Genomic DNA, 12413 nt, shown 5'->3' on the forward strand with positions numbered 1-12413 from the left:
AACTTCAGCCAGCAAGTGGATGAGTGTGAAAACTAGATTGATTAGGAACATCTAAGCACAGCATTAGGATAAAGGTATTCTTTATAGGTAAACAGAAGCGCGTGTGCAGAGATCAGACGTTGTTTTGACAACATAATTGCATGATTTATGCTCTTTTTTCTAATCTGAGAGTCAGGGATGGCCTCTCTGGTTTTTGCTGATTCATAGGGGAAAACATCCGGACAGATCAGATGAATTGCCTTTTTCTCAAAGTCCTGTTTGTCTAAATAAGATCCCTGCGATCAATCTTTGGTCTTTCAGTTAGAGTTTATTGTCGTAGTTGGCTCCTCAGCGAGTTATAGCTTGGCATCTTTTAACAAGACGTCTATATCTTCACACCAGCGCAGATTTGTTATATAATTTGAGCAAGTACAAACTGAAAGGGATTCTGCGACACTATGTAACTATAGAAAAAGATTACACATTTCAAAGTAATTCTGCACGCAGAGGTTTGGCAAAATGTAAAAATCATGGCTGTAAATTCATCTGAAGAATTTACACAAACCAAGTGGGGGACTCATGGGAGAAATTTCTCTCTATTTCTTCCCAAATGCACCAAGCTGTTCCCCATGTATGGTTTCAAGGCATACATTAATTATAGCGCTCACAGGAATTGCTCCGCTGCCACTGTCACCGAATTACTGCTTTTTCGCATCAGATTGGCTTCCTCTCCTTTAATGTGCCATTTAATGCAGTTTCTCACAATCCAGTTCATAGATGGAGGTGAATGGAAATGCTGCTGTGTGTGTGTTTTATGCAAATTGTGAGACGAGGTGATTAATTTATAATGGCTTTCAGTGCAATTGAAGGCAGCGGGAACTGATCAAGGGCAAGGACATTATAGAATGGTACAGGCTGCATAGGGGTGGCTCTGCTTGTTCTGCACTGTACCACAGCATGACAGTATCTCATTACATCCAGACAAAACACCTCCCCCATTGATAATGAGCATTTTTCATGAGGGGGGACCGTTTTTGTCTCTTGTTGTATTTTCTCGTACTGAGCGGCACATCATTCTTCATCTAGCTAAATCATGTATTGATCCAAGACTATTTCTCATATCCATGCACTGTAATGTGTTGTGTAGAGAGCATGCAATGCGCCTGAGCCTCTCTGAAATCAAGCTACTTGGAGCTTCTCTTGTTTACTGTGGATGCTATTTATGAACTACAAATGCATCACCATCCACATCTAATGACTACAGTCTAAAACAGGCCAACTAAAACATATCTAATACTGATGTTGGCGAGCTCTTTGGAAATAAACCAAATACTCACAAAGACGCACTGTTTTCTCTGTACCTTGCATGCAGCTTACTCAGTTAATCAAAATGTAAAGATTGCTAAATGTCATATGCCTGCCTAGAAAACGGACACTTTGAAACTTTGTTTATATGTTTGACGGCATTCGTTGTGAACTGCCAAACAGACCCAGCAGTGCCAGTTGAGATGTGAGAATTTGTGCAGTGGTTTATAATAAACCTTTTGAACTTTTTCAGCAGCAGTGATGTATTGTTTATCTTTCACATAGAACCCCATTCATTTAATTTTCTTAATGAATATTTTAAATTGAAAGCATATTCTCAGTGGAGTGCAGACATGCACGGACTTTGATAGATAACAGGGGGCTTGTTTTATGGCTCCTAGGGTTGCAAAGGGGTGGAAAATTCCAGTAAATTTCCATGGGAAGTTAAGCTGGGGAATTTTGGAAATATTCCAAATTGGAAATTATGGGAATTAACTGGGAATTTAATGGAAAGGTATCATATCCAAGCATTAATATGTGTTTTGTTATAAGCAGTGATACATCCAAAATTATACAATTAAAGCAGATTTATTTATAAGTAGAACTTTATCAAGTGTTAAATATTTTATTGAACAATCAATTCTTTCATTGAAGAACAAAAACATGAATGTTGAGTTGAATATTACTCATCCCTCCGACCCAACCCATTCAAAAATTAACAAAAATGCAATCCCAACAAAGTCCCATTTAAAATGTTAAATGAAAAGAGCCCCTCTCCCTCCAAAAGAGTCCCATTCAACATGCAAATAAAAAGTGCATGTAGGGGGCGTGGTCTCAATAGCCCTGCAGTAAGCAGTGTGCTATGTGCATGTGATTGAGGAATAGCATAGATATTCAACTGTACTTGCATGAAATCTGGTTGTTTTAGTCAGGATGATGCTAAAATATATTTTCCCCAATTTAAGTTCCCTATTAAGAGCCAACCTTCAATTTAGCAAATTCCTGGTTTATTCCCATGGAAAGTTTCCAACTTTGAAAATTCCAGGAATTTTGCATCCCTAATGGCTCCTTCGTTTGTAACTGCTCATAAAAACACTGAAATATTACCCTCTATTTTCTAATGCTATAATAAGAATAAATCAACATTTTGAAGATGCCTTTGTTATTGTTTCTTGTATTGTAGGTTTGTGGCAGCTTATTCATAGGTAAATAAAAAATCTGACCTATGGCTAACTATGGTTAGACACACCAAACTTGGCTAACCAAACTAACTTTGGTTATGCATGTGCCCACACTTCAGAGTGCTTAAAACAGCTTTTTTAATTATTATGATAAAAATGTATTTATGACATTGTAAGAGAAAGCACAGCAGAGGAAAAGAAGTCTCCTTTTCCTTCACAGTGCCAGTAAAAGAGGGTTACTTCCACATCACTTGAGGCATGCTGGCTATCTGCCCCTTCTGCTCCTCATGAGTCTATGTTATTAAATATTTACAGGTGCTGTAACAATACTTAGATGATGACATTTAAGTTAGTGCTCCTTAAAGCAGTGAAACTTGGCTACTGAGAAGCAAAATGTGTATCATTCAGCCAGTCAGATACTGCATTAGCTGCCATTATCTTTTAATTACGAAACTGGCCTTGTGTTTTTTTGCAAAGGTGCAAATGTGAATGTAGAAGCCTTTCAATTTAAAAGCCTGATTGTGATTCATTCCTCCTCACTGCTTGGAGGAAAGGTGCATTGTATACTTTTTGCTGAAGGGAGCAGGAGCCCGCACAGCCCGAGAGGTTTAGCAGAGAGACACAAAGCAGCAGTGGCACCGCTCATACCTTCAGGTGACAGAGTGCTGATGATTATAGCAAGGACAATGCCCTGCATGTGTCAAACAATTGGCAAATAATTTATGTCATCTTTTCCACTGTTATTTCCGTGGAGGGCACTAACTGTGTTGCCAATATCAAACCTCCTGCAGAGGAGAGGCAAAAAAAAGGAGGGACGTGCTACAAAAGACGGATGGAGGGAGAGAGGAAGAGGGAGCGAGAGGAGCGGGTTGGGGGAGGGGAAGAAGTGCCAGGCTCAGCTTTTTTTCCTGACTGAAGATGCACAGCCATCTGTGAGGAGACAAACACGCGTATGGCCATCATTTGTCCAACATCTTACGTGATGTGAAGGCTTTTCACTCGCCATGCCAACCTGTGTGGCAGATGATGTATGTGTTTCTTCAGTCCCGTGATTACTAGCATGGAGCTGCAGAGCAATGCTCTTCACCTCATCAGTTCCACAGGCTGCGCTCCAAGGTGGGTGAGGGATTCGCTGCAAGATGGCTTCTGACACACAGCACAACCAAGGCGTACCAGCATGAATATTATACAGTGCATTTCACCACAGCCACCCACTGTGAACAGATCAATCGAGGTGGATGAGGTGAATTAGAATTTTAATAGAGTGCCTGGGTGCAGTAATTAAAAAGAATGATTATATTTTCCCTAAATGTATGAAAAAGTTCCCATTAGGTGGAGGGTGGAAGCTGCTTTGGTCATATATAGATAGTGCATATTAGTTTCTAATATGTCTTTAATGGAAACTTTTAAGTGACAATGGAATCACAAGAAATACAATAATGTATATCCATATAATTTCTTCCCCTGATTATAATTTTCTTTTGTTTAACGCTGGTTAATGTTTCTATTCAATCTCATATTGTTCAGAAAAAACTCTGCTTTGTTTATCCAGCGTTAAAAAAGCAGTTGACCTGTATGTACATAACATTTTTGCCTAGTCCCTTCACGGCCATTAATCACTGCCAAGACTTAGGCGAGAATTATTAAGTTTCACTTAATTTGGAAAATTAAGCCCATTGCTCCTTTTGGTCCGTAATTATCTTTCATGGCCGAGGGGTGATGCATCACAAGTTTATGTATAACTAATACGGCACAGCCCAAAAGGTAAATACAAAGATGAGGAGGATGAGGAAAGAAAGTGAAGATAACAACACAGGGTTACCTAACAGGCTGAGGGACCAGCAGGGCACCTTAGGCTCTTTGAGGGGAAGGTTTCAAACCTGCAAAACAATAGAGATGAATCACAGAGGAGGATCTGCTGCTGCAGTCGTTCCACTGAGGCCCCATTAGATTTGGCCCACAAGCTTTATGTTTCAGCTGCTGGCTCCTGATTACAGCTTTGAAAGTCAAGGCCTCGGCTGAGACGGACATTTGAGAACTCTATATGTAATGCTCTGCTGATACTAAATCTGTAATGAATCAGAATTTATCAAAGATATATTTGAATTCATCTTAAAATATAAAATAATTAATCTCCTGAGATGGTATAACGTGACCTGACAAATCCTCTTCCCTCAGTGTTTCCTAAATGAGGGTTCTAGTACCTCTAGGGGTACTTTGGAGAGCTGCAGGGGGGATACTTAAAATCCTGTCTTTTTCAGTAAAGACCTTGAACATTTTAACAAGACTACGCCCAACTACACTCTGTACATATTACAACAGCATGGCTCTGTAGTAGGAGGGTCCAGGTACTAAACTGGCCTACCTGTGGTCCAGACTTGTTCCCCTTTGGAACATCTGGTGCAACATGACAAAAAAGAAGACAACAAAGGAGATCCTGAACTAAGAGCTGGGAGATATTGAAATGATGTTATCATGATAAAATATTTCTTATCAGTCGATATCCTTAAGTATCACAATAAATATCAAATAATTATTTCATTTCATTTTATTTGCAGACTTTGCGTCCCCCTTTCCAGTGGTTGGAGGGTGTAATTACAGGTTTCTTTATTTTGAGTTTTGACTGAACATTTGTTTTATTTATATTGAGAAAAAATCTATCACAATAATAATCATTATCAAATTATCTCCAGGCCTACCTGAGCTGTTGAGCAGTTAAAACCCTTCATCAGGCGAGAATGGGACATTTCACTTTCAAACCTCCAGAAACATGTCTCTACGGTCCCCAAACATTTACAGAGTTTTTTTAACAATAGGAAACTTGTATCTAAATTTCTGTGATCACAGCGATCTCTGTGCCTGTAGATGTTGCTCATCAACCCATAGGCTGGTGTCATGAGTCCAAAGTTGCCACAAGCAAGGGAGAGAGAGAGAAAGAAAGAGAGAGAGAGAGAGAGAGAGAGAGAGAGAGAGAGAGAGAGAGAGCTGTGATCGAGTGACCAGAGAAGAAGTTAAGACCACTAACGCTGTTTATGAAAACAAAGTGCTGAAGAAAGAAATTAGACCTCGTTTCAGATTTTTTCCCCATCATTTGTGCTTTAAATTCTATCAAATAGGTCCACACCTCAGCACAAATAAGCAAATTGTTTCACTTTTACATTTTCAATAAATTATGTTTAGTTTTGTAAAGTATCGCATATCGTGGCTCATGATACCTCATGATACATATCGGATCGTAAAGTCCTTGCCAGTAGTTGATTTATGTGAGTAAATGACACTATAATCAAGAAGATGCGACTGACTTATAGCAGCAGCAGCAGCAACACAACTGAATATTAGGGATAGACCGGTTATCGGGCGCCGATATTCGGCATTTTGACACATATCTGCCTTTTTTTTTAAATCCGATGGCTGATAAGAGCTCAATTTAAAAATTGGTTATTTTGGCTCAAAAGTCACTAAATCAGAGACAAGCTGATCAGCATCCATTGTGGTCCCTACAACTACTAGTGATTTAAAACTCATTCAACCCCACTTCAAAAACACTGAAATAACCCCATAAAACAAAGATAAGTGAAAGATTAACATTTCAGTTATATTGACATTCTGGAAAACTTTATTTACTGTAGAAAACTTTAGAGAGCTATTTATTTATTTGTTTAAGATTTCATTTAATTTTATAAGACATGTTGCTGAGCCTGGGAGCTCCCTGCACTTTGTGTTAGAATTTTGAAACAAAGATGTCTATTGTCTAAGATAAAAAAAAACTTTAACATGTTGCAAATCTGAAAAGCTGTTTAATAAATATATGCTTAAAGGCATTTAAATGAAGTTTAGCGTTGGAGTTTGTATTATTCAAAATGTTGACGCCAATATTTCCCCTTGTACTTCAAATAAATTACGGCTCCAAATATTAGTTACCGGCCTCCTTGACTACTAATAACCGGTCTATCTCTACTGAATATGACTGGAAAGATGTGAAAATAGCAAAACCGGAGCCTACAAGCTGCTGTTGATGTTATTCTAATGGGAAAAAACATCCCTATGGTTGCATAAATGTAGCACCCATCCTAAGATGTAACAAGTTTGATGTTTGGTAAATCCGACAGCAATAGTGAAGCAATGTGTTTAACAGCTCTACATTTCTTTGTAGCAAAAATATTCATGTTGGTCGGATGAAAATCTATTTCAGGCGTAGTGCGGAGTGAAACGTTTCTTAAACACTGCTTGAACCGAGCGAGTCTCAAGCTAAGTTGATCATCAGGACAGGAAGGATGTTGTTGCTCTAAAGTTCACCATGAGACCATTCTCTGCCAGACGAGTGAGCTTAGTCTCAATTAGAGCAACCAAGAGCTGTCTGTCAACAAAAATATCTCCATTGTTCTCCGGCCTCATCCAGAGTGGGAGCCATGTTTTTGTAGGGTGACCTGGGCAACTATGCTGTGTCAACTGGTGTCAGGCTACAAGTGCGATGTAGCAGCCTGCCTGCAGGCTAAACCCTGAACGAGGCCCCTTGTGTCCCAAACAACACCAGCAAAGATAAGGTTCCAAGGCTGCTTCTTGACAAATATCTGTGGTTGAAAGGGCCAGATAGAGGTGACACAGAGCATGGTGACTAGACAGGAAACCGGTCAGCCAACCTGTGTTTGGTATGTGTCGCTATCTAAACCAGAGTGGGCACAAGAACAGATACTAACTCAAACATAATCAGACATTCAATTCTTGATTGTGCAAAGATACCGAAGATTTGTCCTCTTGTTCCTCCATGGTAAAAAAAGAGGAGGTCATTCCTTTAATAGGACCCCTGCATCACAGAGGGAGCTTTGTGTTCATCAAAGAGGAGGAAGTCCTACACTGCACTGAGTGCATGTTACAGATGATGCAACATCTTTCATGTTCCAGTTAAGGGGAAGAGGGACAAGTGAACAACCCCACCTTTGACCCTGACCCGACTTTTCAGAGCATGTAGTGATTTGTCTAAAGTTTGGGCCAAGAGAAACAATGACCGATCACTCACTGACCACGATGAATTCTTTGGCTTGAAATTGAAACTGGATAGATTTTCGGAGGGTCTAATTAATTTCCTGTGAACAATGAAAGTTATTATTTCTTTTTTTCTTGCCTTTGGATACAAACCAGGCCATCCAGTTCAGTGGTTCTCGAAATGGAACGCAGGAAAAACTCATTAGGTTTCCTCTCACCTCCCTCAGCCGTGGTTGAGCTACAGCAGGTTAAGTGTCACTCAGAAATTAGCGTTCTCCTGGTAGAGCGGTGGACGCCACATCAGCTGCTACCATTTTTGTAACTACATTAAACAAACCCTCTGAAGGCCTCAATGATGCATGCAATCTTAATTTTTATTACAGCAATTTATTATACACTCCCCGAGCCTATGACAGCCCCGACTGTCATTAACAGATTAATTATAATTTCCCCCTGCGCTCTGAGTTAAAGGGAAACGTGAACGCATACAAGAAGGCCTTACAAATAATGAGAGTTGGTAACAGAGTTTCATCATTCCAGTGACTCTACCCTTCACCTTCCCTGAAAGTAAATGAAATGGAGGAACCTGTAGTCTGATCCTGGAGTCCTCCCTGCATCCACTGTGCATAACAAAGTCTTCAAACACTGATGCACTGTAAAGAGGAGTCTCCTCCCAGTTCATCGGGACAGACACATGGGCTGCTTTTTGGTTCCTCCTCCTTTGTGTAGATATTGAGTAACATCATGCACAATACCAGTTTCTATGGAAGGTTTTTTCCTCCCATTTTTAACTGTACTTCCAGTTTACTGCACAATCTAACTAGAATAAGACTACAACTTGCTTTGTATAGTACAAAAATAACTATCTGGATTTGAAGCACAATCAGGAATTCCCAACACACAACCTATGTTCTTTTTTGAGCTTATAGACGCTTCAATATTATCTTTTTAGACAGATTTTTTTTTTTTACAGAACCTTCCTCTTTGATGAAATATCACAATAGTGTTAAATGTAGCTTAAAGCTAACCTCAACAGCTATTCACCGAAGGTCTGTCCCTTGCAAATTAAGAGCTATTGAGGTCAGGGTACGTTTGGCTAATTTGTGTAAGAAGGCTGAAAGGCAAGAACATTAAAAAGCTAGTTGGGTGGAAGGTAATAGCCCAATATTAGACAAAGGTGGGGATAAAACTCATCAGATCACCCTTAATCATCGCTAATGACCCTCACCTGTAATTTGCACCTCATAAAAGTTCTTTCATCTTGGTATTCATCATCTTGGGATACATAGATGAATTTAAATTCACAGTAAGAGAGTAGAGGAGTAAGTGCTGGTTTGGAACCACACTTGTGAGCAGCCTGGTTAAATACATGAACAGGTTCTCTGAAAATGTGTGATACAGTATTTAAAAAGATTCTTTTAAAATGTGTGATACAGTATTTAAAAAGATTCTTTTAAAATGTGTGATACAGTATTTAAAAAGATTCTTTTAAAATGTGTGATACAGTAATTAAAAATCATGGAAAATATGGTCTGATAATCAATAACAGAACACCTTAGATTTACAAAAGGTTTTGTAAATAGGTTAAAAATGCTTATGTTCATTGCAAATGTAAGTGAGAGATGGCAGCTCCTTGCTGCAACATTGCCACACAAAGTCAGCCCTATACATATTGAGAAATGAACATCAGCATGCAGCAAGAGTGATGTTGGCATTAAAGATAATAGAAACAAGTAGGTATTCGATAACGATAATTATCATGATATAATTTTTCTCAATATAGATATAACAAATGTTCGGTAAAGATTTGATAAACCTGTAATTACACCCCCAACCACAGGAAAGGGAGGGGGTGCTAATGAGCCTTAGACGCTAGTTTCTACCCGACATTAGACGGAAGAAGAAGACGGCATCGAACAGCCTATCATGTCACAGGGTGAGCAGTAGGAGGGGCTTAAAGGCGTTAGGAGCTGAATGTAAACACAGCTGGAAAGAGTGACAGCAACACTGAAGAAAACTCAAAACCTACCAGCTCAAAGCTGAGTCGTTAATCTAACACTATGATGACTCTGCATTAGACATCAAATTAATACACTTAGTTAAACATACTTTCAGGATATGGGTAAAGGAAGAGCACAGAGACAACTTCTGCTGTGCATTTCAGACACGTTAAATGTCCACCACAACCGTAAGACTACTGTACACTGAATAAATGATGCATTCACTGCACTTAAATTTAAATCAAATTATGCAAATGTATCTGAAAAAATAAGAATTTACAAACTAATACTTCACAAAAATCTCATTTTTCACAAAAGACCTGCTTCCTGTTAGCACCGTCAGAAACAGTGTTAATTTTGGCGGCTATTTTAGATTTAGTCTTAGTCTTCAGACGGAAATGCTAGTTTTAGTCACACTTTAGTCTTTTCAGCCCTTTAAAGTTTTAGTCTAGTTTTAGTCCACGGAAACTCAAAGCATTTTCATCTAGTTTTAGTCACATTTTGGTCTTTGATTTTTGCCAGAACATTTTCAATCTTTAAATAATTAATGTAGTTTATCAGATATCGGTATCAGGTAGGGGTGTGCGGTAAACCGGTATCATCACCGTCACCAGTATAATATGTTGCCACAAAATGGATTTTGCAATACCGTAATTACCGCGGTAAAGCGTTGTTTTCACATAATTTGGGCCAAGTAGTTGTATGTGGGAGATTTACTTACAAGTGAATGCGCATACACTTTTAAGGCCGGTGACACGGAGTCACTGACGCCGCTTACTCGAGGAAGTAAATATTTACCGGCGTGCAGAAAGCAAAACAGCGAGCCAACACACCGCTGATTTGTGTTCCGTCCAGCCGCACCACCGAGCCATATATCAGCCTCACAATACACTATGTTGATAATGACTGGAATCTGAGCAGCACATGCCGCCTAACATATTTTTTTCCCAGACGAGCACACAGGTGAAATAATTGCTCCGAACCTGGCTCTGATTCATTCATTCCTCAGCCTCTCTTTTTCCTTCTCTCTGCTCTCTGTCACACACGCACACACATGCACACGCACACACACACACACACACACACACACACACACACACACACACACACACACACGCACACACACACACACACACACACATCTCCATTCTCCGTCACCCAATCACAAGCCTGCTATCCTGGTCAACACATTCACTGACATCACGTAAAACTGATTATCTACTAATTAACTAACATCATAACTAATTAATAACTAACCCTAGCAAACACCAAACAACCAATCCGTTACAATACAGAGCTGAACAGTTCCCAAATGACTTCTCTGTGTCAGGTGACATGCTTTTAGCAAATTCTGCCAACATACTGTTGAATGGAAACATAAAAATAAGTGTGATGACCACTTGTCCTCCAAAAGCCATGTGAAAAACAGAGTGTTGCATCAATAAATTTAAGGATTTCATTAATGGACATTTTATTCACTGACACAAAAAGCACACACTATATGCTGGTAAAATATGTTGAAAGGGTAAAAAACGGAATTCTAAAAATTTAAAAAACGGAATTTGGAAAAAATAAATGAGATTTCATAGGACCCTATGGTGTGCATTAGGGATGACCACAATTAATCGATTATCGATTAATTGATTGTTAAGAAATTACTCGAAACACATATTTTTGTTATCAATTTTCCGTCACGTGGAACAAACATCATGTGGTCTCATATTACACTCATCTATCAGAGAGGTGTTTTAAGTTTAAAGCATGTTTCGATGTGAATCAGCTGTTAAAGGTGTTGCGCACAGCGGAGACGTTCAGCTGGTGGCTTCGGCTGTGCGTCAGGTCTCCAGGTGCGCTTTTTAAAAGAGGATCAATACAAAACTGCTGCCAACAACGACACGGACACAAAGGTTGACAGCTTTAAACAGGACATTTCCACCTTTGGATACAAAGGCAAAAGACAGGTGGGAAATTCTGGTACGCTACGTTTACAGAGCAGCAACATCAGAGCCGTCTGGGCTTTTCTCCAGCGGGACTGATTATGACCCGGTTGCGCTCCTGGCTGACACCTGACCGAATACACATGTTTATTTTTCTCAATAAGAACGAGTAGACAGAAAACTGGACTCTGAGAGTCTGAAGTACTTTTCTGTTAGTATTATGAGCCTTCACTTTACAAGATTATTTCCTAGGAGAATATTTCAATGAGCCTGATCGTTGATATTCTGCGTGTCAAACGTGTGCCCGTATTCAATCCCATCAGTTAGATGCATTTTGTTGCTGTAAAAAATAAAATTTAGGGGGAAAACAACCTATTTGCATTGTTTTTGACGTAAGAATAATAATGTTGGGTTTTTTTTATCAATTAATCGATAATTGATCGTTAACATTTCCAAAAATCGATCACGGAAAATACTTAAAATGTACATCCCTAGTGTGCATGATGACGGACAGTGGGGCAAACATGGTTAGAGCACTGCAGCTCAACAGGCTACCCTGTTTTGGACACAGGCTGCACATGCTATAGGTAAGTGTCTATGGTCAAACCAAGGTAAGGCAACGTTATTTGTATAGCGCATTTCATACACAAGGGTAACTCAATGTGCTTTACATTAAAACATTAAAAGCATTGGAAACATTCAGACAAGCATAAAAGAACACAATTAAACTGCGTACACTTACAACACAGAACAAACAGAGCCAGAATCATGTTTTGAAAAGACTACCCCATTTCATGTTGGAAAACCGTGATATAATACCGTTATCGCGATATGAAGGAAAAATACTGTGATATGAATTGTAGGTCAAATCGCCCACCACTAGTATCAGGCTTCTACAAGTGTTCAAATCGTCAACGTTTCACTCCTTTAACTCCTTGCTTATATATTGTATTTTACATTTATCGTGATAACTATCAATATCTACAGACTGAAAAATGTTATCATGATTACATCCTTTTCAATATCGC

General features: G+C 39.2%; 1 long non-coding RNA gene across 5 annotated transcripts in view; it reads right to left on the reverse strand.

Annotated features, from left to right (window-relative positions):
• LOC117819807 overlaps window positions 1-12413 on the reverse strand; it is a 73069-nt gene that overhangs the window by 52901 nt on the left and 7755 nt on the right. The window contains exon 2 of one of the 5 annotated variants that reach the window (XR_004632635.1): window positions 4288-4345. The exons of the other annotated variants lie outside the window; for them this stretch is intronic. This is a non-coding gene — a long non-coding RNA (uncharacterized LOC117819807). The remainder of the gene's footprint in view (window positions 1-4287; window positions 4346-12413) is intronic. 5 annotated transcript variants of the gene reach the window in all.

The sequence above is a fragment of the Notolabrus celidotus genome, chromosome 10 (assembly GCF_009762535.1).
Source record: "Notolabrus celidotus isolate fNotCel1 chromosome 10, fNotCel1.pri, whole genome shotgun sequence".
Taxonomy (NCBI): Eukaryota; Metazoa; Chordata; class Actinopteri; order Labriformes; family Labridae; genus Notolabrus; species Notolabrus celidotus.